The sequence below is a fragment of the Bombus vosnesenskii genome, unplaced genomic scaffold, assembly GCF_011952255.1.
Source record: "Bombus vosnesenskii isolate JDL3184/JDL3185 unplaced genomic scaffold, Bvos_JDL3184-5_v1.1 scf7180000013376, whole genome shotgun sequence".
Classification (NCBI taxonomy): domain Eukaryota; kingdom Metazoa; phylum Arthropoda; class Insecta; order Hymenoptera; family Apidae; genus Bombus; species Bombus vosnesenskii.
The window spans coordinates 7,437-15,921 of record NW_022883008.1 but is presented as its reverse complement, the minus strand read 5'-3'; the positions used below and the strand labels follow the sequence as shown (position 1 = coordinate 15,921).

At 30.8% G+C, this 8,485-nt stretch overlaps 1 long non-coding RNA gene and 1 pseudogene across 1 annotated transcript; both read left to right on the top strand.

Moving 5' to 3' along the window:
• Positions 1–447: 447 nt before the first annotated feature.
• On the top strand, positions 448–2,492 carry LOC117237462 (annotated as a pseudogene).
• A 2,197-nt stretch (positions 2,493–4,689) lies between these two features.
• LOC117237461 lies at positions 4,690–5,971 on the top strand. Its single transcript, XR_004494007.1, has 2 exons — positions 4,690–4,924; positions 5,124–5,971. It is a non-coding gene; the product is annotated as an uncharacterized LOC117237461 (long non-coding RNA).
• The last annotated feature ends 2,514 nt before the right edge of the window (positions 5,972–8,485 follow it).

Genomic DNA, 8,485 nt, shown 5'->3' with positions numbered 1-8,485 from the left:
AAAATTTACCAATTTATAATATATGTACTAGTAGATTGACAAGTTACGATTTACAGATTATATAGAATTCTATTTTATGATTTTATAATTTTTCGTTAAATAGAATAATCAAATAACTTGCAATTAGTAAAATTTCATTTGTTTTATCGTCAAACTTGTGCAAGGGAACATATTAATGCTGGTAACTTTAGTGACTTGCAAAATTTCAATAGTGCAAAACAGGCCAGATATTCAATTGCAATTGGTTGCTATCCATATTTTCATCGGTCTTACAATAACCTTATGTTATCAATTATGAATTAAAAAGTTAATGAAATCACAACTCATCCAAGGCCAATGGTTATGACTTCTTTTCGAAGATCCATTGAAATCTCGAGTTTGTTGTTTGAGACATTCAGTTACCACAAAACAAAAACACCACTCTATTACAGCCGACGTAAACAAAAGATGACAGATTCTTCAAATTCTCGGACAACAAACACAGGCTTACACACTTACTGTTTTAAAGTCACAGTCTGTCGTTGAACTTTCGCCAAGTAGCTTGATACGTACATATACACGTCCCTCGAAATCAGTTTTCGACGAAAATATATACGTGACATGTTATGTTGCAACCGAACGTGAATTTCTCGCGGGAAATAGCCTGATATCGTTTATTTATGCGTCTCTCAAATACGAATTTTACTATACACTTCGTTTAAGGCACGCCATTTTGCAAAACGATTATCGAAAGATTACTGCTTACATCGAGATCGAGAATAGATTCGCAGGAAGCTGGATGCCGCGATTTCTTCCCGCGCTTTACTTTTCTCCGAAGTTGTGATTGGTTGATTTCCTGCTGCCATATTCGGTTTCGCCGAGAATCGTGAACACGTACGCCGGAAGCAATGCGGGATAATTATTTAATTTATTTCATAATATTATTTAACATATATCGTGAAAAGTTCTGAATATTCGGATTCTTCTGTTATCGTTTCATCGTGTGTTAGCATTATCAGCTCTCGGTATCGAATTGACAAACAGAATTTTTCTCATAGAAAGTGAGTCACATTAAGTATGTGTATATGTATAGTCGAAGCAATGCAATTAAAAATTTTTCTATTTTAATTGGAATTATTTATCACAGACATTTTACCGAGGATTCATTTTATAAATCTTATATATATGTGTGTAATCATATATGTGTGTATTCATATATATATATATATTATAAATTGGTTTTATATATGAGACACAACAAATCACGAAATTGACAAATCACCGGTGATCTCCTCGAGTCGCAGTTCGAACGTTTCACAAATAAGTTAAAGAATTGAACTTTATATATAGTGGTAAAATTTATTGCATGAATCCAACAGAGTGACGGTTCAGAGTGTCATAACAAAGAGGTATATTTTGTCTACTCCATTAGTGCTTCTAAGCGTGTGATACTGTCGACGATTCGCCTGTGCATGATTATACATTGAGTAAACGTATAGTCTGAGTTGGAGTTTTGATGATTAGGATAATCGAAATAATTCATAGCCATGGTAATATTTTAACTAATTTATTTTGTTGTCTTTTATAGGCCACTGCAATGAGAAAGGAATTCCTGAAGCCAAAAAAAAATGATACATCCAAATAGCAGAAAGTCTATCGCTATTACGAAAAAAGCCAAAAAGTAAATACAATTACTATTAAATTGTGTGATTTTGTTATGTACATTTCATTTATTTTATATGATTATATAATACTTTTGTGTACTAAAGAAGGAAATGGACAATGTGTTTTGTTTCAGAATATCAAATAGACAGAAGGCAGAAATGTCCCGCTTGATAAAACAGAATTCAATAGGAGAGAAAATATCATGGATCAGAAACAATATGGTTCCAGGCGTGTGTCCCTATACTCCAGAGTTAACTGCAAGTTTGTTAGAAACAGAGGTAAAACAAAAATGTATACACATGATGATACAGAGATTGTACATTAAAGATGTGATTAGTTATAGTTCTATATTTGATCCAAAGGTATGTAGCAAGAAATGATGAAGCAATGGAAGAAATTACTATTAAAAGATCTATAGGTAGCAACAGGAGTAGACAGCATGCTAGGAGGGAACATATAATTAGAGTAGAAAGAACTAGGAGAATATCATACACGTGGAATAGGTAAAGAATTACAGCCAAATTTATTTTCAATATATCCTGATGTACAAACTCTCCTTTATTTTTCAGAAATTTCTGATATTTTAAATGCAACTCAGTGTGAAATGTCATTGAATTGGAATAATGAATTACAGTGTGTGAATAATTTTAAATTTATAAGGTTTGGCGAGAAAGATTTAAAGAAAGTATTAGAGCTAAGACAAAGAATGAAAATAAGCCATATTAGACTATCCAAATCTCTGTTAGCTATGCCTGTAAACAAGAAGAATTTATTAAGTAAGTCAATTGATTTAGATGAAAATAATCAATCGGCAGAATGTGTAATGGAAATAGAATAAATTCTGTAGATATATGTCTTTTTATCTTTCACCTCTATTTAAAAACAAGAAAACAGAAGAAAAGCGAACAGTTTCGTCCTTTTTTGTTTTCGAAATGCTAGAAACCGCATATCGTCTTGCTCTTATCTCCCACGAGAAACAGTCACGTCACAAGATACAAGAGTACGATAGAAGAGAAAAGAAAATGTTCGATCGTGAAATATACAACAAAACTGAAACATGTAGATGAATCACACGCACATCATTAATATTCTGCATCGTTTCTTCGCCTTTTCTTTTATTTTTTCGCTAGTTGCTCCATTATTTAAGAACGAAGATATAGCAATTATTCTCAAAATTGTACATTTCGAAATGGTAAGAAAATCAATAGTACAATGATAAATATACGATTTTAAAAGCTTTTTAAATTTCTTACATACTTAGCATTAATCAAATAGCTTAGTATATAAAAGAGTGTACTTGTGTCGCATGTTATAAATGCAGCTGCGTTCGTTACAACAATTCCAATTCCAAGGAATTTCTCTCGAAGATCGCAGTGAAGAATTTGCTTTGTTAAATTATTACTGGTATACTTTGTCAACGTGTGATATATCGATATAATTTGTCAACCATCACTTTTAATAGCTTCTCGCTAATAAAAACATTTTGTAACTATTTAATAAGAAGCAGTATATTCTTAATTATTTAGAAATTTACTTAATGATGTTTAAAAATACGAATATGTTTAAAAATTATAATGTAAATATATATATTTCATTTCATGTTTTACTAATATATCTCTAATTTAGATTAAATATCTGAAACTTGAAAGAAACTTTTAAAACTTTCAACACATCGCATACGTTTCAAATTTAGTGCATAGTTCTTGGGTTACATTACCTTTGCTTTCCAAAGATTAATCTTAATATATGGATTTAATGCATTATACAATAACCTCTCTTTGTCAGAAAATTTTAGAAATTATCTATATGATCATAATCTTATTTCATGGTGGATATATTAGATTTGATGGACTATATCTTAATTTTATTTTATATTACTATTAGTAGAACAGTAAGTAGAAAGGTTACGTATATGCACTGTTACATAGTACGAATAAGCATACAATTTTTTATATTTCGCTTGTAACAGCAATCTGTAATTCTGTAATTATCTGTCTTCACATAATACTTAAAATTCGCATTTTAAAATCATAATGAACAATATATTCATTCTGAAAATATTCGTTAAAATACAAGATTTTGTTAAAGAAATCATGTTTGTTGATGTACGCATATATACGTGTGCACTTTAGTGTTCAAATTCTTATAGTTATCTGGTTTGAAAATATTCAGTTCATAAGTTCGTAAAATGTAAGAAAATTTTTGCGGCGTTTGGTATTTCAGTTTCTCGCGCGCATTGCATACAAACGAAGCCTCATCGCCTCAGCCAATCAAGAATCGGCTAGGCTCACTTTTAGCGGGATACCACCATTCTACCGTCGAAGAGCGAGACTTTTTTCTGTTTCTTTCCATTGGTAGACTATTTGATCGTTTTTATTACCGGTGGCTTATATCATAAACTTTTGAAACATAAGTTCGATATAAGTTTATTTAAATCTTTGATTTTGTTTCGTACAGTTCATTAATTGCAGGACTGAATAATGAAATAATTAGCATTCTATTCCATGCTTTTTCATACAGTAATGTTTAGTAACGTTTCATTTATGATATACACATTTATGATATGACAATCATATATACTTTATATATATGTATATATATATATATATATACACATAGTATATATGATTGTCATGTCTATAAATTCTATATATATAGAAATGCAATATTTAACTTAATATGACGAAATTATACGTAATTCTATAATTTCTCTAAAAAATACCAAAGTGGAACTAGACGTAATGAAATAAGAAATCATTACTTTTATGAGAGTTCAAATATCTTCAACGTTTTTTTATTTTAAATAATTTTTTCCTCGAGCTGTACTACAAAATAAAGTTTTGAACAATTCGATAAAATAATTAATATATTATCAATTGAAATTAAAATAAAAATTGAAATATCTCATATATTATATGAATTGTAAATTCTTGACGAGAACATCGTAGCGTCACTAAATCTTTGTCAACAACTTTTTGTTTTCACGAGAGCTCTACAATACCAGGCACGTGTAAACACATATACAAAACGTATCCTTAAGTGTTCCAGGAATTTGACGAATCCTATTCGTGTATGTATGGATAGCCGACAACTCTAGCCCCCTACTCCTCCCTAACCCAAACTCGTCGGGTAAATCGCAGTATGGGATGTCAGTTTAGCGTAGACAATCAGAGGAATCAGACGTATATCCATCCGTGTCATTTCGCGACAGGTGGCTTTGGCACTTTGGTAGACATTTTTCTACCGTTCAAACTCACACTATTGTTATTTTCATTTAATTGTACGTTTTTCTTCAATACTTCGTTTAATCTATTATTTAATTACCCTTGTTTTTCCGACTGTCTTTTTGGTTGTCCCATTTGCCGGTAGCTCGTGCAATATGTTTTCGAAAAACAATTTGACCCTGATCATTGTTTCATTTTCAAATGATTTATTCTTTTTATACATTTGTTTTAATATTTCGCTCTTTTTTTGTGCAGATTACTATTATATGATACCGAGGGGAACTTTGATGTATTAGAAGGATGCTGTGAAATTCGAAAGGACGGGATGAAAGTCAAGAGGACACCATGGTGATTAACGATAAATTTGATAACTTTTCGTCGAAATGTGATAATATTTGTTCACTTTTAGATTAACTCCATTTCTTATAAATATTTCGTGATATTATCGTAATTAATATCTAATATAACAAATTCTAAATTCACGGTTTATTAGAACACCAAGATGAAAAATGCAAGATTAAAGAAATTATTTTTTTCTTTCGAATATATTAAATTATATTTCCGAAGAAATTGAATAGATTGTTTAACATAAATTTAACATAGATTCTCTCGATTCTGTTTCATTTGAGTAAGAAATTCAAATAACTTTCTCATTTTGCTTCATTATTCGTAAATTGTCTGTAATATAATATGGACTATTAATTTCGTTTTTCTCAATAACTTTTATTACATTTGAGAAATTACGTTATCACAGACTAGTTAAAACAGTTTCTGCATATCGCGTTATTTTCGTATTGCGCAGCTTTGTTTAACGGGCAGAAAAAGTGCACCATGTTGCATTAGAACGAAGTCAAGTAATGCATAAAATATTTGAAATTGTAATGGCGGACATTCTATTTGGCGGATAACTTTTACAAATCAATCGTATTATGGAATATTCATACATATATTTGACAATAATAAAAAATACTTTGAAAATATTTTAAATATACTAACGATATATTTTCTTTCGCATTTTTGGTATAATATTTATGTGTATATTTTCGTGCTCTTGATATGATATATGATTCTACCTATGGTAAATAAATAATAATTAATTCGTAGTTCTAAGAAAGCAGTATTTTCGTAAACAAACACTCGACAGAAAAAAGAAAAAATTTCCTTTTCCTATCCCCTACCTCTAATAAAGTTTTCTTTATTCAGTAGAATCAGTGTTTGCTGCGTTAAATCACATTTAATATTGATTTAGAGCATAATAACTTTCATTAAATGTAATTATAATAATCAGACGCGAAATTAGGGTCTGTGTGTTCGCCGATTGTCAGTTGACATAACGGACGCGTTAGTCTATTATTATTTTTTTTTTTTTTTTTTTTTTTGATAAACATTCGTTTTCGATAGTAGAGTCGCAGGTCACGCAAGGAGGATAAAGCCTTTCCTGGAACTTAAAAAATGTAACTATTGTCGTACGTTGTATTTTAATTAATTTATCGAACTAAAATCTTAAAATTTTGCTCTTGAAATACGCAATAAAAATGTTTGACAACGTTCGGAAATCGATAGAGCCTCAATTTCTAAGTCATTATTATGTTAAAGTTCCACTTTTTATGTAGTAATTAAACTTTATTAGAATTTCAATTCTTTTTATTATTAAAATTTCAAGTTTGATTAGAGTTTTATTCTTCATTGTTTTAAGTTTTCTAACCATCACAAGTACGTTTTCAAGAACAGATTATAATATTTAACATGTTTTGTTACAGGTTTTTCATAACTTCCATTTTTTTATTCTTCTTTGGGAAGGATGTAGCGGTGTTTTAAATTTAAGCATGTAAGAATCTTCACACTTTGTATTGTATTAACTTTATTCCTTGTCTTTCGCTGTAATTATTATTAATTAAAAACTAATATCTGGTTTTAAATTTTTATATTAGAATCTCAATTTCAATTCTAATTAGAGTTTATTATAATTTTAATTTCTTTTTCTTTTTAATTTCGTTTTAAGTCCTCATAGTGTTTCATATTTTATTATGTTAAATTTTTTGATCAACCATCACATTTTTCAAAACAAATTATAACGATTCCTATTTCGTTAAAGGTATGTCACTTCTTCCCCTTCTTCCTGTTCTCTGGAGAGGACCTAGTGGTGTTTCAAAAGCCAAAAATGTAAGTAACTATGTATTTTTTATTTTATTTAAGTCGATTCCTTATATTTCATTTAATAATTTAATTAAATAATAATTAGATAATTTAAAAAATAAAATTTGATTGAAAATTTGACAAATTGTAAAGTTTTCATTCTTAAATTGAATGTTATTATTAAAAATTTTTATTTAATAGAAATTAGTCTTTTATTGTTTCAAACTTTTAAAGTAATTAACACCGTCATTACGAGTAAATTAAAATATTCTATGCTTTATTAAAGTTTTCTTCCATCGAATTCGATGATTTCAATTTGATGACGACTTGATAACGAATCTCTTGGATCAGAACAATATCGAACACGACATTCTTTACATCTAATCGTGAGTCGCATGCGTTTTTGTTCTTCAAGTTACTCAATTATATCGAAGGATGAAAGGTCCGAATCGACATGGGCAATTTGTTATATACGTAGAATTTTTGACGAGCATAGTGACCGCGGTTATTTATTATACCCGTGAGTAGTAACATTTTTGTCTATATTTTATTTATTAGTTTAGGATAGGTTTTTTTGCACACCGCGTTTTTAAATGATGATGAATATATATGTCGGAGATGAAAGGACACCGGAGCCTTCCCTTTGGAACTTCGGGAAAACCCCTTAATACTGTAATCTAGATTCTACCATAGCCGTTATTAAGCAATTGTCGTCATTCAATCCGATTGTATTTGTTCGAGATTTGTGAGCTTGGGCTCGAGGTGACAACCAGTCGCCGAACGTAGTCGCGTGCAAGGGATGAACGTTTTGCCTAACAAAGGTATGGAGTAATAGTATAGCTCTCTTTAAAAAGAAATAGTTGTAGCAGCACGGGACAATAAACATTCCAACGGTTTCTGTCCCGTGGCTCGTCACACACAGACCCTATTCTTCGGGCAAGTTGTCGATGCATCTTCACAGTACATGTTCAGCTAGCCCGAGGAGCCGCTATAAATCTTAGGATTTCGTTAACTAAAGTCCTTCAAACAAACAAACAGTCTTTATCCTAACAGTCCCTAAATCTACCACCTACTACAGGGAGATACGGGAAATCTGTTTTTCTCACGAATGACGCTTCCCGCTAGCAACTTTCTCTCAAGGGTGGTTAGCATCCTTCTTCAACCACCAACCTAGAAATTAACCAATTAACAGAAACGTCCATTTCCCTCACTTTTCGAACGAAGGCTTTCCTCGACGAATCCGACGATCTCGTGTCCTTAGACACGCCCTATTATAGTTCTCCTCTGCAGCATCATTGTGACGGAAAGTCATTCTCTCGTGAGGTCGCATTAGCGAGATACATAGCGTCTTTAGGCTCTGTGGATATTCTACGTTTTAACAAAGACTTAGTTCAGTAATACTTGTACCGTAGACAAGCAAGTGGAGTACAACTTGGATTTTGGAAGAAAGCGCATTTGGTTATCCCGTTGACTGCGGATTC